Genomic DNA, 20633 nt, shown 5'->3' with positions numbered 1-20633 from the left:
TGTCTTTACTCCGCAACACTGTATTTCCTTATAACGTGGTATTCCTACATATTCTTTCGGGAGAAAACTCTCCTGAGCATTCTCTTTTGAGGCTACACGCTTAGACATATACGCAACACCAAAGCTTTTCGAGTTACAACATGTTGTTTAGGAAAAACAAGATAATTTCGCACGATGCAGGATTTCCTTAAAACGTGGTTTCCTGACAAATTTTGACGAAAGAAAACTCTCCTGTGGGTTCTCCTTTGAGGCTACACTTTTAGTCGTACACGCCACACCAAATCTTTTCGAGTTACAACGTGTTGTTTAGAAGATACAAGCTAATTTTGCATGATGCGTTTTTTCTTCTCGTAAAGTGTTTCCTATAAGTACATATTTGTCTATACTCTGCAACACTGTATTTCCTTATAACGTGGTATTCTTACATATTCTTTCGAGAGAAAACTATACTGTGCGTCCCTTTTGGAAGCTACACTCTTAGACATACAAGCAACACCAAAGCTTTTCGAGTTACAACGTGTTGTTTAGGAAAAACAAGATAATTTCGCACAATGAGGGATTTACTTAAAATGTGGTTTTCTGACAAATTTTGACGTAAGAAAATTCTCCTGTGGGTTCTCTTTTGAGGCTACACATTTAGACGTACACGCCACACCAAATCTTTTTGAGTTACCACGTGTTGTTTAGGAGATACAAGCAAATTTTGTACAATGCGTTATTTCTTCTCATAATATATTTCCAATACGTATGTATTTGTCTTTACTCTGCAGCAATATATTTCCTTATAATGTGGTATTCTTACATATTCTTTCAAAAGAAAACTCTCCTGTGCATTCTCTTTTGAGGCTACACGCTTACACATACACCCAACACCAAAGCTTTTCGAGTTACAATGTTTTGTTTATGAAAAACAAGATAATTGCGCACAATGCGGTATTTCCTTAAAACGTGGTTTTCTGACAAATTTTGATGAAAGAAAATTTTCCTGTGGGTTCTCTTTTGAGGCTACATGTTTAGACGTACACGCCACACCAAATCTTTTCGAGTTACAACGTGTTGTTTAGGAGATACAAGCTAATTTTGTACCATGCGTTATTTCTTCTCATAAAGTTTTTCCAATAAGTAAGTATTTGTCTTTACTCTGCAACACTGTATTTCCTTATAACGTGGTATTCTTACATATTCTTTCGAGAGAAAACTCTCCTGTGCGTTCTCATTTGAGGCTACACGCTGAGACATACACGCAACAGCAAAGCTTTTCGAGTTACAACGTGTTGTTTAGGAAAAACAAGATAATTTCGCACGATGCGGGAATTCCTTAAAACGTGGTTTTCTGACAAATTTTGACGAAAGAAAATTCTCCTGTGGGTTTTCATTTGAGGCTAAACGTTTAGACGTACACGCCACACCAAATGTTTTCGAGTTAAAACGTGTTGTTTAGGAGATACAAGCTAATTTTTTACGATGCTTTATATCTTCTTGTAAAGTTTAAGTGTTTCCAAAACGAACGTATTTATCTTTAATTTGCCACAATGTATTTCCTTATAACGTGGTATTCTTACATACTCGTTCGAGAGAAATCTCTCCTGTGTGTTCTTTTTTGAGGCTACATGCTTAGACATACACGCAACACCAAAGATTTTCGAGTTACAATGTGTTGTTTAGGAAAAACAAGATAGTTTCGCACGATGCGGGATTTCCTTAATAAGTGGTTTTCTGACAAATTTTGAGGAAAGAAAATTCTCCTGGGGGTTCTCTTTTGAGGCTACACGTTTAGACGTACATGCCACACCAAATCTTTTCGAGTTACAACGTTTTGTTTAGGAGATACAAACTAATTTTTTGCGATGCGTTATTTCTTCTCATAGAGTGTTTCAAATACCTACGTATTTGTCTTTAATCTGCAAAACTGTTTTTCCTTATAATCTGGTATTCTTACATGTTCTTTCGAGAGAAAACTCTCCTGTGCGTTCTCTTTTGAGGCTACACGCTTAGACATACACGCAACATCAAAGCTTTTCGAGTTACAACGTGTTGTTTAGGAAAAACAAGATAATTTCGCACGATGAGTGATTTCCTTAAAATATCATTTCTGACAAATTTTAACGAACAAAAATTCTCCTGTGGGTTCTATTTTGAGGCTACACGTTTAGACATACACGCCCCACCAAATCTTTTCGAGTTACAATGTGTTGTTTAGGAGATACAAGCTAATTTTGTAAGATGCGTTATTTCTTCTCGTAAAGTGTTTCCAATACGTACATATTTGCCTTTAGTGTGCAACACTGTATTTCCTTATAACGTGGTATTCTTACATATTCTTTCGAGAGAAAACTCTCCTGTGCGTCCTCTTTTGAGGCTACACGCTTAGACATACACGCAACACCAAAGCTTTTCGCGTTACAACGTGTTGTTTAGGAAAAACAAGATAATTTCCCACGATGAGGGATTTCCTTAATAGGTGGTTTTCTGACAAATTTTGACAAAAGAAATTTCTCCTATTGGTTCTCTTTTGAGACTACCCGTTTAGACGTACAGGCCACACCAAATCTTTTTAAGTTCCAACGTGTTGTTTAGGAGATACAAGCTAATTTTGTACCATGCGTTATTTCTTCTCATAAAGTTTTTCCAATAAGTAAGTATTTGTCTTTTTCTGCAACACTGTATTTCCTTATAACGTGGTATTCTTACATATTCTTTCGAGAGAAAACTCTCCTGTGCGTTCTCATTTGAGGCTACCCGCTGAGACATACACGCAACAGCAAAGCTTTTCGAGTTACAACGTGTTGTTTAGGAAAAACAAGATAATTTCTCACGAAGCGGGATTTCCTTAAAACGTGGTTTTCTGACAAATTTTGATGAAAGAAAATTCTCCTGTGGGTTCTCTTTTAAGGCTAAACGTTTAGACGTACACGCCACACCAAATCTTTTTGAGTTACAACTTGTTGTTTAGGAGAATCAAGCTAATTTTTTTACGATGAATTATTTCTTCTCGTAAAGTTTAAGTGTTTCCAATACATATGTATTTGCCTCTACTCTGCAACACTGTATTTCCTTATAACGTGGTATTCTTACATATTCCTTCGAGAGAAAACTCTCCTGTGCGTTCTCTTTGGAGGCTACACACTTAGACATTCACACAACACCAAACTTTTCGAGTTACAACGTGTTGTTTAGGAAAAACAAGATAATTTCGCATGATGCGGGTTTCCTTAAAACATGGTTTTCTGACAAATTTTGACGAAAGAAAATTCTCCTGTGGGTTCTCTTTTGAGGCTTCACGTTTAGATGTACACGCCACACCAAATCCTTTCGAGTTATAACGTGTTGTTTAGGATATACAAGCTAATATTGTACTATGTGTTTTTTCTTCTCGTAAAGCTTAAGTGTTTCCAATAAGTATTTATTTGTCTTTACTCTGCAACACTGTATTTCCTTATAACGAAGTATTCCTACATATTCTTTCGGGAGAAAACTCTCCTGTCCGGTCTCTTTTGAGGCTACACGTTTAGACGTACATGCCACACCAAATCTTTTTGAGTTACAACTTGTTGTTTAGCAGATACAAGCTAATTTTTTAACGATGAATTATTTCTTCTCGTAAAGTTTAAGTGTTTCAAATATGTATATATTTGCCTCTACTCTGCAACACTGTATTTCCTTATAACGTGGTATTCTTACATATTCTTTCGAGAGAAAACTCTTCTGTGCGTTCTCTTTGGAGGCTACACGCTTAGACATTCACGCAACACCAAAGCTTTTCGAGTTACAACGTGTTGTTTAGGAAAAACAAGATAATTTCGCATGATGCGGGATTTCCTTAAAACGTGGTTTTCTGAAAAATTTTGATGAAACAAAATTCTCCTGTGGGTTCTCTTTTGAGGCTACACGTTTAGATGTACACGCCACACCAAATCCTTTCGAGATATAACGTGTTGTTTAGGATATACAAACTAATTTTTACTATGTGTTATTTCTTCTCGTAAAGCTTAAGTGTTTCCAATAAGTATGCATTTGTCTTTACTCTGCAACACTGTATTTCCTTATAACGTGGTATTCCTACATATTCTTTCGGAAGAAAACTCTCCTGTTCGTTCTCTTTTGAGGCTACACGCTTAGACATACACGCAACTCCAAAGCTTTTCGAGTTACAACATGTTGTTTAGGAAAAACAAGATAATTTCGCACGATGCGGTATTTCCTTAAAATGTGGTTTTCTAACAAATTTTGACGAAAGAACACTCTCCTGTGGGTTCTCTTTTGAGGCTACACGTTTAGACATACACGCCACATCAAATCTTGTCGAGTTACAACGTGTTGTTTAGGAGATACAAGCTAATTTTGCATGATGCGTTATTTCTTCTCCTAAAGTGTTTCCAATAAGTACGTATTAGTCTAAACTCTGCAACACTGTATTTCCTTATAACGTGATATTCTTACATATTCTCTCGAGAGAAAACTATCCTGTGCGTTCTGTTTGGAGGCTACACGCTTAGACATACACGCAACACCAAAGCTTTTCGAGTTACAACGTGTTGATTAGGAAAAACAAGATAATTTCGCACGATGCGGGATTTCTTTAAAACGTAGTTTTCTGACAAATTTTGACGTAAGAAAATTCTCCTGTGTGTTCTCTTTTGAGGCTACACGTTTAGATGTACATGCCACACCAAATCATTTTGAGTTACCACGTGTTGTTTCGGAGATACAAGCTAATTTTTACCATGCGTTATTTCTTCTCATAATGTGTTTCCAATACGTACGTATTTGTCTTTACTCTGCAGCAATATATTTCCTTATAACGTGGTATTCTTACATATTCCTTCGAGAGAAAACTCTCCTGTGCATTCCCTTTTGAGGCTACACGCTTAGGCATACACGCAACACCAAAGCTTTTCTAGTTTCAACGTGTTGATAAGGAAAAACAATATAATTTCGCAGGATGCGGGATTTACTTAAAACGTGGTTTTCTGACAAATTTTGAGGAAAGAAAACTCTCCTGTGGGTTCTCTTTTGAGGCTACACTTTTAGACGTACACGCCACACCAAATCTTTTCGAGTTACAACGTGTTGTTTAGGACATACAAGCTAATTTTGCAAGATGCGTTATTTCTCTCATAAAGTGCTTCCATTATGTACGTATTTGTCTTTACTGTGCCACACTGTATTTCCTTATAACGTGGTATCTTACATATTCTTTCGAGAGAAAATTCTCCTGTGGGTTCTCTTTTGAGGCTACACCTTTAGATGTAAACACTACACCAAATCCTTTCGAGTTACAACGTGTTGTTCAGGAGATACAAGCTAATTTTTTACTTTGCGTTATTTCTTCTTGTAAAGTGTTTCCAATACGTACATATTTGTCTTTACTCTGCAACACTGTTTTTCCATATAACGTGGTATTCTTACATATTCTTTCGAGAGAAAACTCTCCTGTGCGTTCTCTTTTGAGGCTACATTCTTAGACATACACCCAATACCAAAGCTTTTCGAGTTACAACGTGTTGTTTAGGAAAAACAAGATAATTTCTCAAGATGTGGGATTTCCTTAAAACGTGGTTTTCTGACAAATTTTGACCAAAGAAAATTCTCTTGTGGGTTCTCTTATAAGGCTACACGTTTAGACGTACACGCCACACCAAATCTTTTCGAGTTACGACGTGTTGTTTAGGAGAAACAAGCTAATTTTATACGATGCGATATTTCGTCTTGTAAACTGTTTCCAATACATATGTATTTGTCTTTATTCTGCAACACTGTATTTCCTTATAACTGGGTATTCTTACATATTCTTTCGAGAGAAAACTCTCATGTGCGTTCACTTTTGAGGCTACATGCTTAGACATACACGCTACACCAAAGGTTTTCGAGTTACAACTTGTTGATTAGGAAAAACAAGATAATTTCGCACGATGCGGGATTTCCTTAAAATGTGGTTTTCTGACAAATTTTGACCAAAGAAAATTCTCCTGTGTATTCTCTTTAGAGGCTACACGTTTAGACGTACACGCCACAGCAAATCTTTTCGAGTTACAACGTGCTTTTTAGGAAATACAAGCTAATTTTGTACAATGCATTACTTCTTCTTGTAAAGTGTTTCCAATATGTATGTATCTGTCTTTACTCTGCAACACTGTATTTCCTTATAACGTGGTATTCTTACATATTCTTTCTAGAGAAAAGTCTCCTGTGCGTTCTCTTTTGAGGCTACACGCTTAGACATGCACACAGCACCAATGCTTTTCGAGTCACAACGTGTTGTTTAGGAAAAACAAGATAATTTCGCACGAAGTGAGATTTCCTTAATACTTGGTTTTCTGACAAATTTTGACCAAATAAAATTCTCCTGTGTGTTCTCTTTTGAGGCTACATGTTTAGACGTACACGCCACACCAAATCTTTTCGAGTTACAACGAGTTGTTTAGGAGATACAAGCTAATTTTGTACCATGCGTTATTTCTTCTCATAAAGTTTTTCCAATAAGTAAGTATTTGTCTTTACTCTGCAACACTGTATTTCCTTATAACGTGGTATTCTTACATATTCTTTCGAGAGAAAACTCTCCTGTGCGTTCTCATTTGAGGCTACACGCTGAGACATACACGCAACAGCAAAGCTTTTCGAGTTACAACGTGTTGTTTAGGAAAAACAAGATAATTTCGCACGATGCGGGAATTCCTTAAAACGTGGTTTTCTGACAAATTTTGAGGAAAGAAAATTCTCCTGTGGGTGTTCATTTGAGGCTAAACGTTTAGACGTACACGCCACACCAAATGTTTTCGAGTTAAAACGTGTTGTTTAGGAGATACAAGCTAATTTTTTACGATGCTTTATATCTTCTTGTAAAGTTTAAGTGTTTCCAAAACGAACGTATTTATCTTTAATTTGCCACAATGTATTTCCTTATAACGTGGTATTCTTACATACTCGTTCGAGAGAAATCTCTCCTGTGTGTTCTTTTTTGAGGCTACATGCTTAGACATACACGCAACACCAAAGATTTTCGAGTTACAATGTGTTGTTTAGGAAAAACAAGATAGTTTCGCACGATGCGGGATTTCCTTAATAAGTGGTTTTCTGACAAATTTTGAGGAAAGAAAATTCTCCTGGGGGTTCTCTTTTGAGGCTACACGTTTAGACGTACATGCCACACCAAATCTTTTCGAGTTACAACGTGTTGTTTAGGAGATACATACTAATTTTTTGCGATGCGTTATTTCTTCTCATAGAGTGTTTCAAATACCTACGTATTTGTCTTTAATCTGCAAAACTGTATTTCCTTATAATCTGGTATTCTTACATGTTCTTTCGAGAGAAAACTCTCCTGTGCGTTCTCTTTTGAGGCTACACGCTTAGACATACACGCAACCTCAAAGCTTTTCGAGTTACAACGTGTTGTTTAGGAAAAACAAGATAATATCGCACGATGAGTGATTTCCTTAAAATATGGATTTCTGACAAATTTTAACGAACAAAAATTCTCCTGTGGGTTCTATTTTGAGGTTACACGTTTAGACATACACGCCCCACCAAATCTTTTCGAGTTACAATGTGTTGTTTAGGAGATACAAGCTAATTTTGTAAGATGCGTTATTTCTTCTCGTAAAGTGTTTCCAATACGTACGTATTTGCCTTTAGTCTGCAACACTGTATTTCCTTATAACGTGGTATTCTTATATATTCTTTCGAGAGAAAACTCTCCTGTGCGTCCTCTTTTGAGGCTACACGCTTAGACATACACGCAACACCAAAGCTTTTCGCGTTACAACGTGTTGTTTAGGAAAAACAAGATAATTTCGCACGATGAGGGATTTCCTTAATACGTGGTTTTCTGACAAATTTTGACAAAAGAAATTTCTCCTATTGGTTCTCTTTTGAGACTACACGTTTAGACGTACAGGCCACACCAATTCTTTTTAAGTTTCAACGTGTTGTTTAGGAGATACAAGCTAATTTTGTACCATGCGTTATTTCTTCTCATAAAGTTTTTCCAATAAGTAAGTATTTGTCTTTACTCTGCAACACTGTATTTCCTTATAACGTGGTATTCTTACATATTCTTTCGAGAGAAAACTCTCCTGTGCGTTCTCATTTGAGGCTACCCGCTGAGACATACACGCAACCGCAAAGCTTTTCGAGTTACAACGTGTTGTCTAGGAAAAACAAGATAATTTCTCACGAAGCGGGATTTCCTTAAAATGTGGTTTTCTGACAAATTTTGACGAAAGAAAATTCTCCTGTGGGTTTTCTTTTTAGGCTAAACGTTTAGACGTACACGCCACACCAAATCTTTTTGAGTTACAAATTGTTGTTTAGGAGAATCAAGCTAATTTTTTAACGATGAATTATTTCTTCTCGTAAAGTTTAAGTGTTTCCAATACATATGTATTTGCCTCTACTCTGCAACACTGTATTTCCATATAACGTGGTATTCTTACATATTCTTTCGAGAGAAAACTCTCCTGTGCGTTCTCTTTGGAGGCTACACACTTAGACATTCACACAACACCAAAGCTTTTCGAGTTACAACGTGTTGTTTAGGAAAAACAAGATAATTTCGCATGATGCGGGATTTCCTTAAAACGTGGTGTTCTGACAAATTTTGATGAAACAAAATTCTCCTGTGGGTTCTCTTTTGAGGCTTCACGTTTAGATGTACACGCCACACCAAATCCTTTCGAGTTATAACGTGTTGTTTAGGATATACAAGCTAATATTGTACTATGTGTTTTTTCTTCTCGTAAAGCTTAAGTGTTTCCAATAAGTATGTATTTGTCTTTACTCTGCAACACTGTATTTCCTTATAACGTAGTATTCCTACATATTCTTTCGGGAGAAAACTCTCCTGTGCGGTCTCTTTTGAGGCTACACGTTTAGACGTACATGCCACACCAAATCTTTTATGAGTTACAACTTGTTGTTTAGCAGATACAAGCTAATTTTTTAACGATGAATTATTTCTTCTCGTAAAGTTTAAGTGTTTCCAATATGTATATATTTGCCTCTACTCTGCAACACTGTATTTCCTTATAACGTGGTATTCTTACATATTCTTTCGAGAGAAAACGCTCCTGTGCGTTCTCTTTGGAGGCTACACGCTTAGACATTCACGCAACACCAAAGCTTTTCGAGTTACAACGTGTTGTTTAGGAAAAACAAGATAATTTCGCATGATGCGGGATTTCCTTAAAACGTGGTTTTCTGACAAATTTTGTTGAAACAAAATTCTCCTGTGGGTTCTCTTTTGAGGCTACACGTTTAGACGTACACGCCACACCAAATCCTTTCGAGTTATAACGTGTTGTTTAGGATATACAAACTAATTTTTACTATGTGTTATTTCTTCTCGTAAAGCTTAAGTGTTTCCAATAAGTATGCATTTGTCTTTACTCTGCAACACTGTATTTCCTTATAACGTGGTATTCCTACATATTCTTTCGGAAGAAAACTCTCCTGTTCGTTCTCTTTTGAGGCTACACGCTTAGACATACACGCAACACCAAAGCTTTTCGAGTTACAACATGTTGTTTAGGAAAAACAAGATAATTTCGCACGATGCGGTATTTCCTTAAAATGTGGTTTTCTAACAAATTTTGACGAAAGAACACTCTCCTGTGGGTTCTCTTTTGAGGCTACACGTTTAGACATACACGCCACACCAAATCTTGTCGAGTTACAACGTGTTGTTTAGGAGATACAAGCTAATTTTGCATGATGCGTTATTTCTTCTCCTAAAGTGTTTCCAATAAGTACGTATTTGTCTAAACTCTGCAACACTGTATTTCCTTATAACGTGGTATTCTTACATATTCTTTCGAGAGAAAACTATCCTGTGCGTTCTGTTTGGAGGCTACACGCTTAGACATACACGCAACACCAAAGCTTTTCGAGTTACAACCTGTTGATTAGGAAAAACAAGATAATTTCGCACGATGCGGGATTTCTTTAAAACGTAGTTTTCTGACAAATTTTGATGTAAGAAAATTTCCTGTGGGTTCTCTTTTGAGGCTACACGTTTAGATGTACATGCCACACCAAATCATTTTGAGTTACCACGTGTTGTTTCAGAGATACAAGCTAATTTTTACCATGCGTTATTTCTTCTCATAATGTGTTTCCAATACGTACGTATTTGTCTTTACTCTGCAGCAATATATTTCCTTATAACGTGGTGTTCTTACATATTCCTTCGAGAGAAAACTCTCCCGTGCATTCCCTTTTGAGGCTACACGCTTAGGCATACACGCAACACCAAAGCTTTTCTAGTTTCAACGTGTTGATAAGGAAAAACAATATAATTTCGCAGGATGCGGGATTTACTTAAAACGTGGTTTTCTGACAAATTTTGAGGAAAGAAAACTCTCCTGTGGGTACTCTTTTGAGGCTACACTTTTAGACGTACACGCCACACCAAATCTTTTCGAGTTACAACGTGTTGTTTAGGACATACAAGCTAATTTTGCAAGATGCGTTATTTCTCTCATAAAGTGCTTCCATTATGTATGTATTTGTCTTTACTGTGCCACACTGTATTTCCTTATAACGTGGTATTCTTACATATTCTTTCGAGAGAAAATTCTCCTGTGGGTTCTCTTTTGAGGCTACACCTTTAGATGTAAACACTACACCAAATCCTTTCGAGTTACAACGTGTGTTCAGGAGTTACAAGCTAATTTTTTACTTTGCGTTATTTCTTCTCGTAAAGTGTTTCCAATACGTACATATTTGTCTTTACTCTGCAACACTGTTTTTCCATATAACGTGGTATTCTTACATATTCTTTCGAGAGAAAACTCTCCTGTGCGTTCTCTTTTGAGGCTACATTCTTAGACATACACCCAATACCAAAGCTTTTCGAGTTACAACGTGTTGTTTAGGAAAAACAAGATAATTTCTCAAGATGTGGGATTTCCTTAAAACGTGGTTTTCTGACAAATTTTGACCAAAGAAAATTCTCTTGTGGGTTCTCCTATAAGGCTACACGTTTAGACGTACACGCCACACCAAATCTTTTCGAGTTACGACGTGTTGTTTAGGAGAAACAAGCTAATTTTATGCAATGCGATATTTTGTCTTGTAAACTGTTTCCAATACATATGTATTTGTCTTTATTCTGCAACACTGTATTTCCTTATAACTTGGTATTCTTACATATTCTTTCGAGAGAAAACTCTCCTGTGCGTTCACTTTTGAGGCTACACGCTTAGACATACACGCTACACCAAAGGTTTTCGAGTTACAACTTGTTGATTAGGAAAAACAAGATAATTTTGCACGATGCGGGATTTCCTTAAAATGTGGTTTTCTGACAAATTTTGACCAAAGAAAATTCTCCTGTGTATTCTCTTTAGAGGCTACACGTTTAGACGTACACGCCACAGCAAATCTTTTCGAGTTACAACGTGCTTTTTAGGAAATACAAGCTAATTTTGTACAATGCATTACTTCTTCTTGTAAAGTGTTTCCAATATGTATGTATCTGTCTTTACTCTGCAACACTGTATTTCCTTATAACGTGGTATTCTTACATATTCTTTCTAGAGAAAAGTCTCCTGTGCGTTCTCTTTTGAGGCTACACGCTTAGACATGCACACAGCACCAACGCTTTTCGAGTCACAACGTGTTGTTTAGGAAAAACAAGATAATTCCGCACGAAGTGAGATTTCCTTAATACGTGGTTTTCTGACAAATTTTGACCAAAGAAAATTCTCCTGTGGGTTCTCTTTTGAGGCTAAACGTTTAGAAGTACACACCACACCAAATTTTTTCGAGTTACAACGTGTTGTTTAGGAGATACAAGCTTATTTTGTACGATGCGTTATTTCTTCTCGTAAAGTGTTTCCAATACGTATGTATTTGTCTTTACTCTGCAACATTGTATTTCCTCATAACGTGGTATTCTTATATATTCTTTCGAGAGAAAACTCTCCTGTGCGTTCTCTTTGAGGCCACATGTTTAGAAGGACACGCAACACCAAAGCTTTTCGAGTTAAAACGTGTTGTCTAGGAAGAACAAGATAATTTCGCACGATGCGGGATTTCCTTAAAACGTGGTTTTCTGACAAAATTTGACGAAAGAAAATTCTCCTGTGGGTTCTCTTTTGAGTCTACACGTTTCAACGTACATGCCACACCAAATCTCTTCGAGTTACAACGTGTTGTTTAGGAAATACAAGCTAATTTTGTACGATGTATTATTCCTTCTCGTAAAGTGTTTCCAATACGTATGTATCTGTCTTTACTCTGCAACACTGTATTTCCTTATAACGTGGTATTCTTACATATTCTTTCGAGAGAATACTCTACTGTGCGTTCTCTTTTAGGCTACACGCTTAGACATACACGCAACACCAAAGCTTTTCGAGTTACAACATGTTGTTTAGGAAAAACAAAATAATTTCGCACGATGCTGGATTTCCTTAAAACGTGGTTTCTGAAAAAATTTTGACGAAGGAAAATACTCCTGTGGGTTCTGTTTTGAGGCTACACGTTTAGATGTAATCACCACATCAAATCCTTTTGAGTCACAACGTGTTGTTTAGGAGATACAAGCTAATTTTGAACCATGTGTTATTTCTTCTGGTAAAGTGTTTCCAATACGTACATATTTGTCTTTACTCTGCAACACTGTATTTCCATATAACGTGGTATTCTTACATATTCTTTCGAGAGAAACCTCTCCTGTGCGATCTCTTTTGAGGCTACATGCTTAGACATACACGCAACTCCAAAGCTTTTCGAGTTACAACGCGTTGTTTTGGAAAAACAAAATAATTACGCACAATGCGGGATTTCCTTAAAACGTGGTTTTCTGAAAAATTTTGACGAAAGAAAATTCTCCTGTGGGTTCTCTTTTGAGGCTACACGTTTAGACGTACACGCCACACCAAATCTTTTCGAGTTACAACATGTAGTTTTGGAGATACAAGCTAATATTGTACGATGCGTTATTTCTTCTCGTAAAGTGTTTTCAATACGTACGTATTTGTTTTTACTCTGCAACACTGTATTTCTTATAATGTGGTATTCTTACATATTCTTTCGAGAGAAAACTCTCCTGTGCGTTCTCTTTAGAGGCCACACTTTTAGACATACATGCAACCCTAAAGCTTTGCGAGTTACAACGTGTTGTTTAGGAAAAACAAGATAATTTAGCATGATGCGGGATTTCCTTAAAACGTGGTTTTCTGAAAAAATTTTGACGAAAGAAAATTCTCCTGTGGGTTGTCTTTTGAGGCTACACGTTTAGATGTAAACACCAAACCAAACCTTTTCGAGTTACAACGTGTTGTTTAGGAGATACAAGCTAATTTTTTACAATGTGTTATTTCTTCTCATAAAGTGTTTCCAATATATACTTATTGGTCTTTACTCTGCAACATTATATTTCCAAATAACTTGGTATTCTTACATATTCTTTGGAGAGAAAACTCTCCTGTGTGTTCTCTTTTGAGGCTACACGCTTAGACATACACGAAACACCAATGCTTTTCGAGTTACAACGTGTTGTTTAGGAAAAACAAGATAATTTCGCATGATGCGGGATTTCCTTAAAACGTGGTTTTCTGACAAATTTTGATGAAAGAAAATTCTCCTGAGGGTTCCCTTTTGAGGCTACACGTTTAGATGTACACGCCACACCAAATCTTTTCAAGTTACAACGTGTTGTTTAGGAGATACAAGCTAATTTTGTACGATACATTATTTCTTCTCTTAAAGTGTTTCCAATAAGTACCTATTTGTCTTTACTCTGCAACACTGTATTTCCTTATAACGTGGTATTCTTACATATTCTTTCGAGAGAAAACTCTCCTGTGCGTTCTCTTTTGAGGCTACACGCTTAGACATACACGCAGCACCAAAGATTTTCGAGTCACAACGTGTTGTTTAGGAAAAACAAAATAATTTCGCACGATGCGGGATTTCCTTAAAACGTGGTTTTCTGAAAAATTTTGACGAACGAAAATTCTCCTGTGGGTTCTCTTTTGAGGCTACACGTTTAGACGTTCACGCCACACCAAATCCTTTCGAGTTACAATGTGTTGTTTAGGAGATACAAGCTAATTTTGTAGATGCGTTATTTCTTCTCGTAAAGTGTTTACAATATGTACGTATTTGTCTTTACTCTGCAACACTGTATTTCCTTATAACGTGGTATTCTTACATATTCTTTCGAGAGAAAACTCTCCTGTGCGTTCTCTTTAGAGGCCACACGTTTAGACATACACGCAACCCCAAAGCTTTTCGAGTTACAACGTGTTGTTTAGGAAAAACAAGATAATTTCGCATGATGCGGGATTTCGTTAAAACGTGGTTTTCTGAAAAAATTTTGACGAAAGAAAATTCTCCTGTGTGTTCTCTTTTGAGGCTACACGTTTAGATGTAAACACCACACCAAACCTTTTCGAGTTGCAACGTGTTGTTTAGGAGATACAAGCTAATATTTTACCATGCGTTATTTCTTCTTATAAAGTGTTTCCAATACATACATATTGGTCTTTACTCTGCAACACTGTATTTCCAAATAACGTGGTATTCTTACATATTCTTTCGAGAGAAAACTCTCCTGTGCGTTCTCTATTGAGGCTACACGCTTAGACATTCACGAAACACCAATGCTTTTCGAGTTACAACGTGTTGTTTAGGAAAAACTAGATAATTTCGCACGATGCGGGATTTCCTTAAAACGTGGTTTTCTGACAAATTTTGACGAAAGAAAATTCTCCTGTGGTTTCCCTTTTGAGGCTACTCGTTTAGACGTACATGCCACACCAAATCTTTTCGAGTTACAACGTGTTTTTTAGGAGATACAAGCTAATTTTGTACGATACATTATTTCTTCTCGTAAAGTGTTTCCAATAAGTACCTATTTGTCTTTACTCTGCAACACTGTATTTCCTTATAACGTGGTATTCTTATATATTCTTTCGAGAGAAAACTCTCCTGTGCGTTCTCTTTTGAGGCAACACGCTTAGACATACACGCAGCACCAAAGCTTTTCGAGTCACAACGTGTTGTTTAGGAAAAACAAGATAATTTCGCACGATGCGGGATTTCCTTAATACGTGGTTTTCTGACAAATTTTGACCAAAAATAATTCTCCTGTGGGTTCTCTTTTGAGGCTACATGTTTAGACGTACACGCCACATGAAATCATTACGAGTTACAAAGTGTTGTTTAGGAGATACAAGCTAATTTTTTATGATGCGTTACTTCTTTTCATAAAGTGTTTCCAATACGTATGTATTTTCTTTACTCTGCAACAATGTATTTCCTTATAATGTGGTATTCTTATATATTCTTTCGGAGAAAACTCTCCTGTGCGTTTTCTTTGAGGCCACACGTTTAGACATAAACGCAACACCAAAGCTTTTCGAGTTAAAACGTGTTGTTTAGGAAAAACAAGATAATTTCGCACGATGCGGGATTTCCTTAAAATGTGGTTTTTTGACAAATTTTGACGAAAGAAAATTCTCCTGTGGGTTCTCTTTTGAGGCTACACGTTTCAACGTACACGCCACACCAAACCTTTTCGAGTTACAACGTGTTGTTTAGGAAATACAAGCTAATTTTGTACGATGTATTATTCCTTCTCGTAAAGGGTTTCCAATACGTATGTATCTGTCTTTACTCTGCAACACTGTATTTCCTTATAACGTGGTATTCTTACATATTTGTTCGAGAGAATACTCTACTGTGCATTCTCTTTTGAGTCTACACGCTTAGACATACACGCAACACAAAAGCTTTTCGAGTTACAACGTGTTGTTTAGGAAAAACAAAATAATTTCGCACGATGATGGATTTCCTTAAAACGTGGTTTTCTGAAAAAATTTTGACGAAAGAAAATACTCCTGTGGGTTCTCTTTTGAGGCTACACATTTAGATGTAATCACCACACCAAACCTTTTCGAGTTGCAACGTGTTGTTTAGGAGATACAAGCTAATTTTTACCATGCGTTATTTCTTCTCATAAAGTGTTTCAAATACATACATATTGGTCTTTACTCTGCAACACTGTATTTCCAAATAACGTGGTATTCTTACATATTCTTTCGAGAGAAAACTCCCCTGTGCGTTCTCTTTTGAGGCTACACGCTTAGACATACACGCAACACCAAAGCTTTTCAAGTTACAACGTGTTGTTTAGGAAAAACAAGATAATTTCGCACGATGCGGGATTTCTTTAAAACTTGGTTTCTGACAAATTTTGACGAAAGAAAATTCTCCTGTGGGTTCCCTTTTGAGGCTACACGTTTAGACGTACATGCCACACCAAATCTTTTCGAGTTACAACGTGTTGTTTAGGAGATACAAGCTAATTTTGTACGATACATTATTTTTTCTCTTAAAGTGTTTCCAATAAGTACCTATTTGTCTTTACTCTGCAACACTGTATTTACTTATAACGTGGTATTCTTACATATTCTTTCGAGAGAAAACTCTCCTCTGCGTTCTCTTTTGAGGCAACACGCTTAGACATACACGCAGCACCAAAGCTTTTCGAGTCACAACGTGTTGTTTAGGAAAAACAAGATAATTTCGCACGATGCGGGATTTCCTTAATACGTGTTTTTCTGACAAATTTTTACCAAAAATAATTCTCCTGTGGGTTCTCTTTTGAGGCTACATGTTTAGACATACACGCCACACCAAATCATTTCGAGTTACAAAGTGTTGTTTAGGAGATACAAGCTAATTTTTTATGATGCGCTACTTTTTTTCATAAAGTGTTTCCAATACGTACGTATTTGTCTTTACACTGCAACACTGTATTTCCTTATAATGTCGTATTCTTATATATTCTTTTGAGAGAAAACTCTCCTGTGCGTTCTCTTTGAGGCCACACGTTTAGACATACACGCAACACCAAATCTTTTCGAGTTACAACGTGTTGTTTAGGAAAAACAAGATAATTTCGCATGATGCGGGATTTCCTTAAAATGTGGTTTTCTGACAAATTTTGACGAAAGAAAATTCTCCTGTGGGTTCTCTTTTGAGGATACACGTTTCAACGTACACGCCACACCAAATCTTTTCGAGTTACAACGTGTTGTTTAGGAAATACAAGCTAATTTTTTACGATGTATTATTCCATCTCGTAAAGGGTTTCCAATACGTATGTATCTGTCTTTACTCTGGAACACTGTATTTCCTTATTACGTGGTATTCTTACATATTTGTTCGAGAGAATACTCTACTGTGCATTCTCTTTTGAGTCTACACGCTTAGACATACACGTAACACAAAAGCTTTTCGAGTTACAACGTGTTGTTTAGGAAAAAAGAAATAATTTCGCACGATGATGGATTTCCTTAAAACGTGGTTTTCTGAAAAAATTTTGACGAAAGAAAATACTCCTGTGGGTTCTCTTTTGAGGCTACATGTTTAGATGTAATCACCACATCAAATCCTTTTGGGTCACAACGTGTTGTTTAGGAGATACAGGCTAATTTTGTACCATGAGTTATTTCTTCTTGTAAAGTGTTTCCAATATGTACATATTTGTCTTTACTCTGCAACACTGTATTTCCATATTACGTGGTATTCTTAAATATTCTTTCAAGAGAAACCTCTGCTGTGCGTTCTCTTTTGAGGCTACACGCTTAGACATACACGCAACACCAAAGGTTTTCAAGTTACAACGTGTTGTTTTGGAAAACAAAATAATTTCGCACGATGCGGGATTTCCTTAAAACGTGGTTTTCTGACAAATTTTGACGAACGAAAATTCTCCTGTGGGTTCTCTTTTGAGGCTACACGTTTAGACGTTCACGCCACACCAAATCCTTTCGAGTTACAACGTGTTGTTTAGGAGATACAAGCTAATTTTGTAGATGCGTTATTTCTTCTCGTAAAGTGTTTACAATATGTACGTATTTGTCTTTACTCTGCAACACTGTATTTCCTTATAACGTGGTATTCTTACATATTCTTTCGAGAGAAAACTCTCCTGTGCGTTCTCTTTAGAGGCCACACGTTTAGACATACACGCAACCCCAAAGCTTTTCGAGTTACAACGTGTTGTTTAGGAAAAACAAGATAATTTCGGATGATCCGGGATTTCCTCAAAACGTGGTTTTCTGAAAAAAATTTTGACGAAAGAAAATTCTCCTGTGTGTTCTCTTTTGAGGCTACACGTTTAGATGTAAACACCACACCAAACCTTTTCGAGTTGCAACGTGTTGTTTAGGAAATACAAGCTAATATTTTACCATGCGTTATTTCTTCTCATAAAGTGTTTCCAATACATACATTTGGTCTTTACTCTGCAACACTGTATTTCCAAATAACGTGGTATTCTTACATATTCTTTCGAGAGAAAACTCTCCTGCGCATTCTCTTTTGAGGCTACAAGCTTATTCATACACGCAACACCAAAGCTTTTCAAGTTACAACGTGTTGTTTAGGAAAACAAGATAATTTCGCACGAAGCCTGATTTTCTTAAAACGTGGTTTTCTGACAAATTTTGACGAAAGAAAATTCTTCTGTGGGTTCTCTTTTGAGGCTCCACGTTTAGATGTACACGCCACACTGAATCTTTTCGAGTTACAACTGTTGTTTAGGAGATACAAGCTAATTTTGTACGATACATTATTTCTTCTCGTAAAGTGTTTCCAATAAGTACCTATTTGTCTTTACTCTGCAACACTGTATTTCCTTATAACGTGGTATTCTTACATATTCTTTCGAGAGAAAATTCTCCTGTGCATTCTCTTTTGAGGCTACACGCTTAGACATACACGCAGCACCAAAGCTTTTCAAGTCACAACGTATTGTTTAGGAAAAACAAGATAATTTCGCAGGATGCAGGATTTCCTTAATACGTGCTTTTCTGACAAATTTTGACCAAAGAAAATCCTCCTGTGGGTTCTCTTTTGAGGCTACACGTTTAGACGTACACGCCACACCAAATCTTTTCGAGTTACAACGTGTTGTTTAGGAGATACAAGGTAATTTTGTACGATGCGTTATTTCTTCTCGTAAAGTGTTTCCAAAACGTACATATTTGTCTTTTCTCTGCAACACTGTATTTCCTTATAACGTGGTATTCTTATATATTCTTTCGAGAGAAAACTCACCTGTGCATTCTCTTTGAGGCCACACGTTTAGACATACACGCAACACCAAAGCTTTTCGAGTTAAAACGTGTTGTTTAGGAAAAACAAGATAATTTCGCACGATGCGGGATTTCCTTAAAACGTGGTTTTCTGACAAATTTTGACGAAAGAAAATTCTCCTGTGGGTTCTCTTTTGAGGCTACACGTTTCAACGTACACGTCACACCAAATCTTTTCGAGTTACAACGTGTTGTTTAGGAGATACAAGCTAATTTTGTAGATGCGTTATTTCTTCTCATAAAGTGTTTCCAATACGTACGTATTTGTCTTTACTCTGCAACACTGTATTTCCTTATAACGTGGTATTCTTACATATTCTTTCGAGAGAAAACTCTCCTGTGCGTTCTCTTTAGAGGCCACACGTTTAGACATACACGCAACCCCAAAGCTTTTGGAGTTACAACGTGTTGTTTAGGAAAAACGAGATAATTTCGCATGATGAGGGATTTCCTTAAAACGTGGTTTTCTGAAAAAATTTTGACGAAAGAAAATTCTCCTGTGGATTCTCTTTTGAGGCTACACGTTTTGATGTAAACACCACACCAAACCTTTTCGAGTTACAACGTGTTGTTTAGGAGATACAAGCTAATTTTTTACCATGCATTATTTCTTCTCATAAAGTGTTCACAATATATACATATTGTTCTTTACTCTGCAACACTGTATTTCCAAATAACGTGTTATTCTTACATATTCTTTCAAGAGAAAACTCTCCTGTGCATTCTCTTTTGAGGCTACACGCTTAGACATACACGCAACACCAAAGCTTTTCGAGTTAAAACGTGTTGTTTAGGAAAAACAAGATAATTTCGCACAATGCGGGATTTCCTTAAAACGTGGTTTTCTGAGAAATTTTGACGAAAGAAAATTCTCCTGTCGGTTATCCTGTGAGACTACACGTTTCAACGTACACGCCACACCAAATCTTTTCGTGTTACAACGTGTTGTTTAGGAAATACAAGCTAATTTTGTACGATGTATTATTCCTTCTCGTAAAGTGTTTCCAATACGTATGTATCTGTCTTTACTCTGCAACACTGTATTTCCTTATAACGTGGTATTCTTACATATTCGTTCGAGGGAATACTCTACTGTGTGTTCTCTTTTGAGTCTACACGCTTAGACATACACGCAACACCAAAGCTTTTCGAGTTACAACGTGTTGTTTAGGAAAAACAAAATAATTTCCCACGATGATGGATTTCCTTAAAACGTGGTTTTCTGAAAAAAATTTGACGAAAGAAAATACTCCTGTGGGTTCTCTTTTGAGGCTACATGTTTAGATGTAATGACCACATCAAATCCTTTTGAGTTATAACGTGTTGTTTAGGAGATACAGGCTAATTTTTTTCCATGCGTTATTTCTTCTTGTAAAGTGTTTCCAATATGTACATATTTGTCTTTACTCTGCAACACTGTATTTCCATATAACGTCGTATTCTTAAATATTCTTTCGAGAGAAACCTCTCCTGTACGTTGTCTTTTGAGGCTACACGCTTAGACATACACAC

Source organism: Apodemus sylvaticus, chromosome 6, assembly GCF_947179515.1.
Source record: "Apodemus sylvaticus chromosome 6, mApoSyl1.1, whole genome shotgun sequence".
NCBI lineage: Eukaryota > Metazoa > Chordata > Mammalia > Rodentia > Muridae > Apodemus > Apodemus sylvaticus.
The sequence above is the reverse complement of the archived record's forward strand: the minus strand, read 5'-3'. Positions refer to the sequence as shown.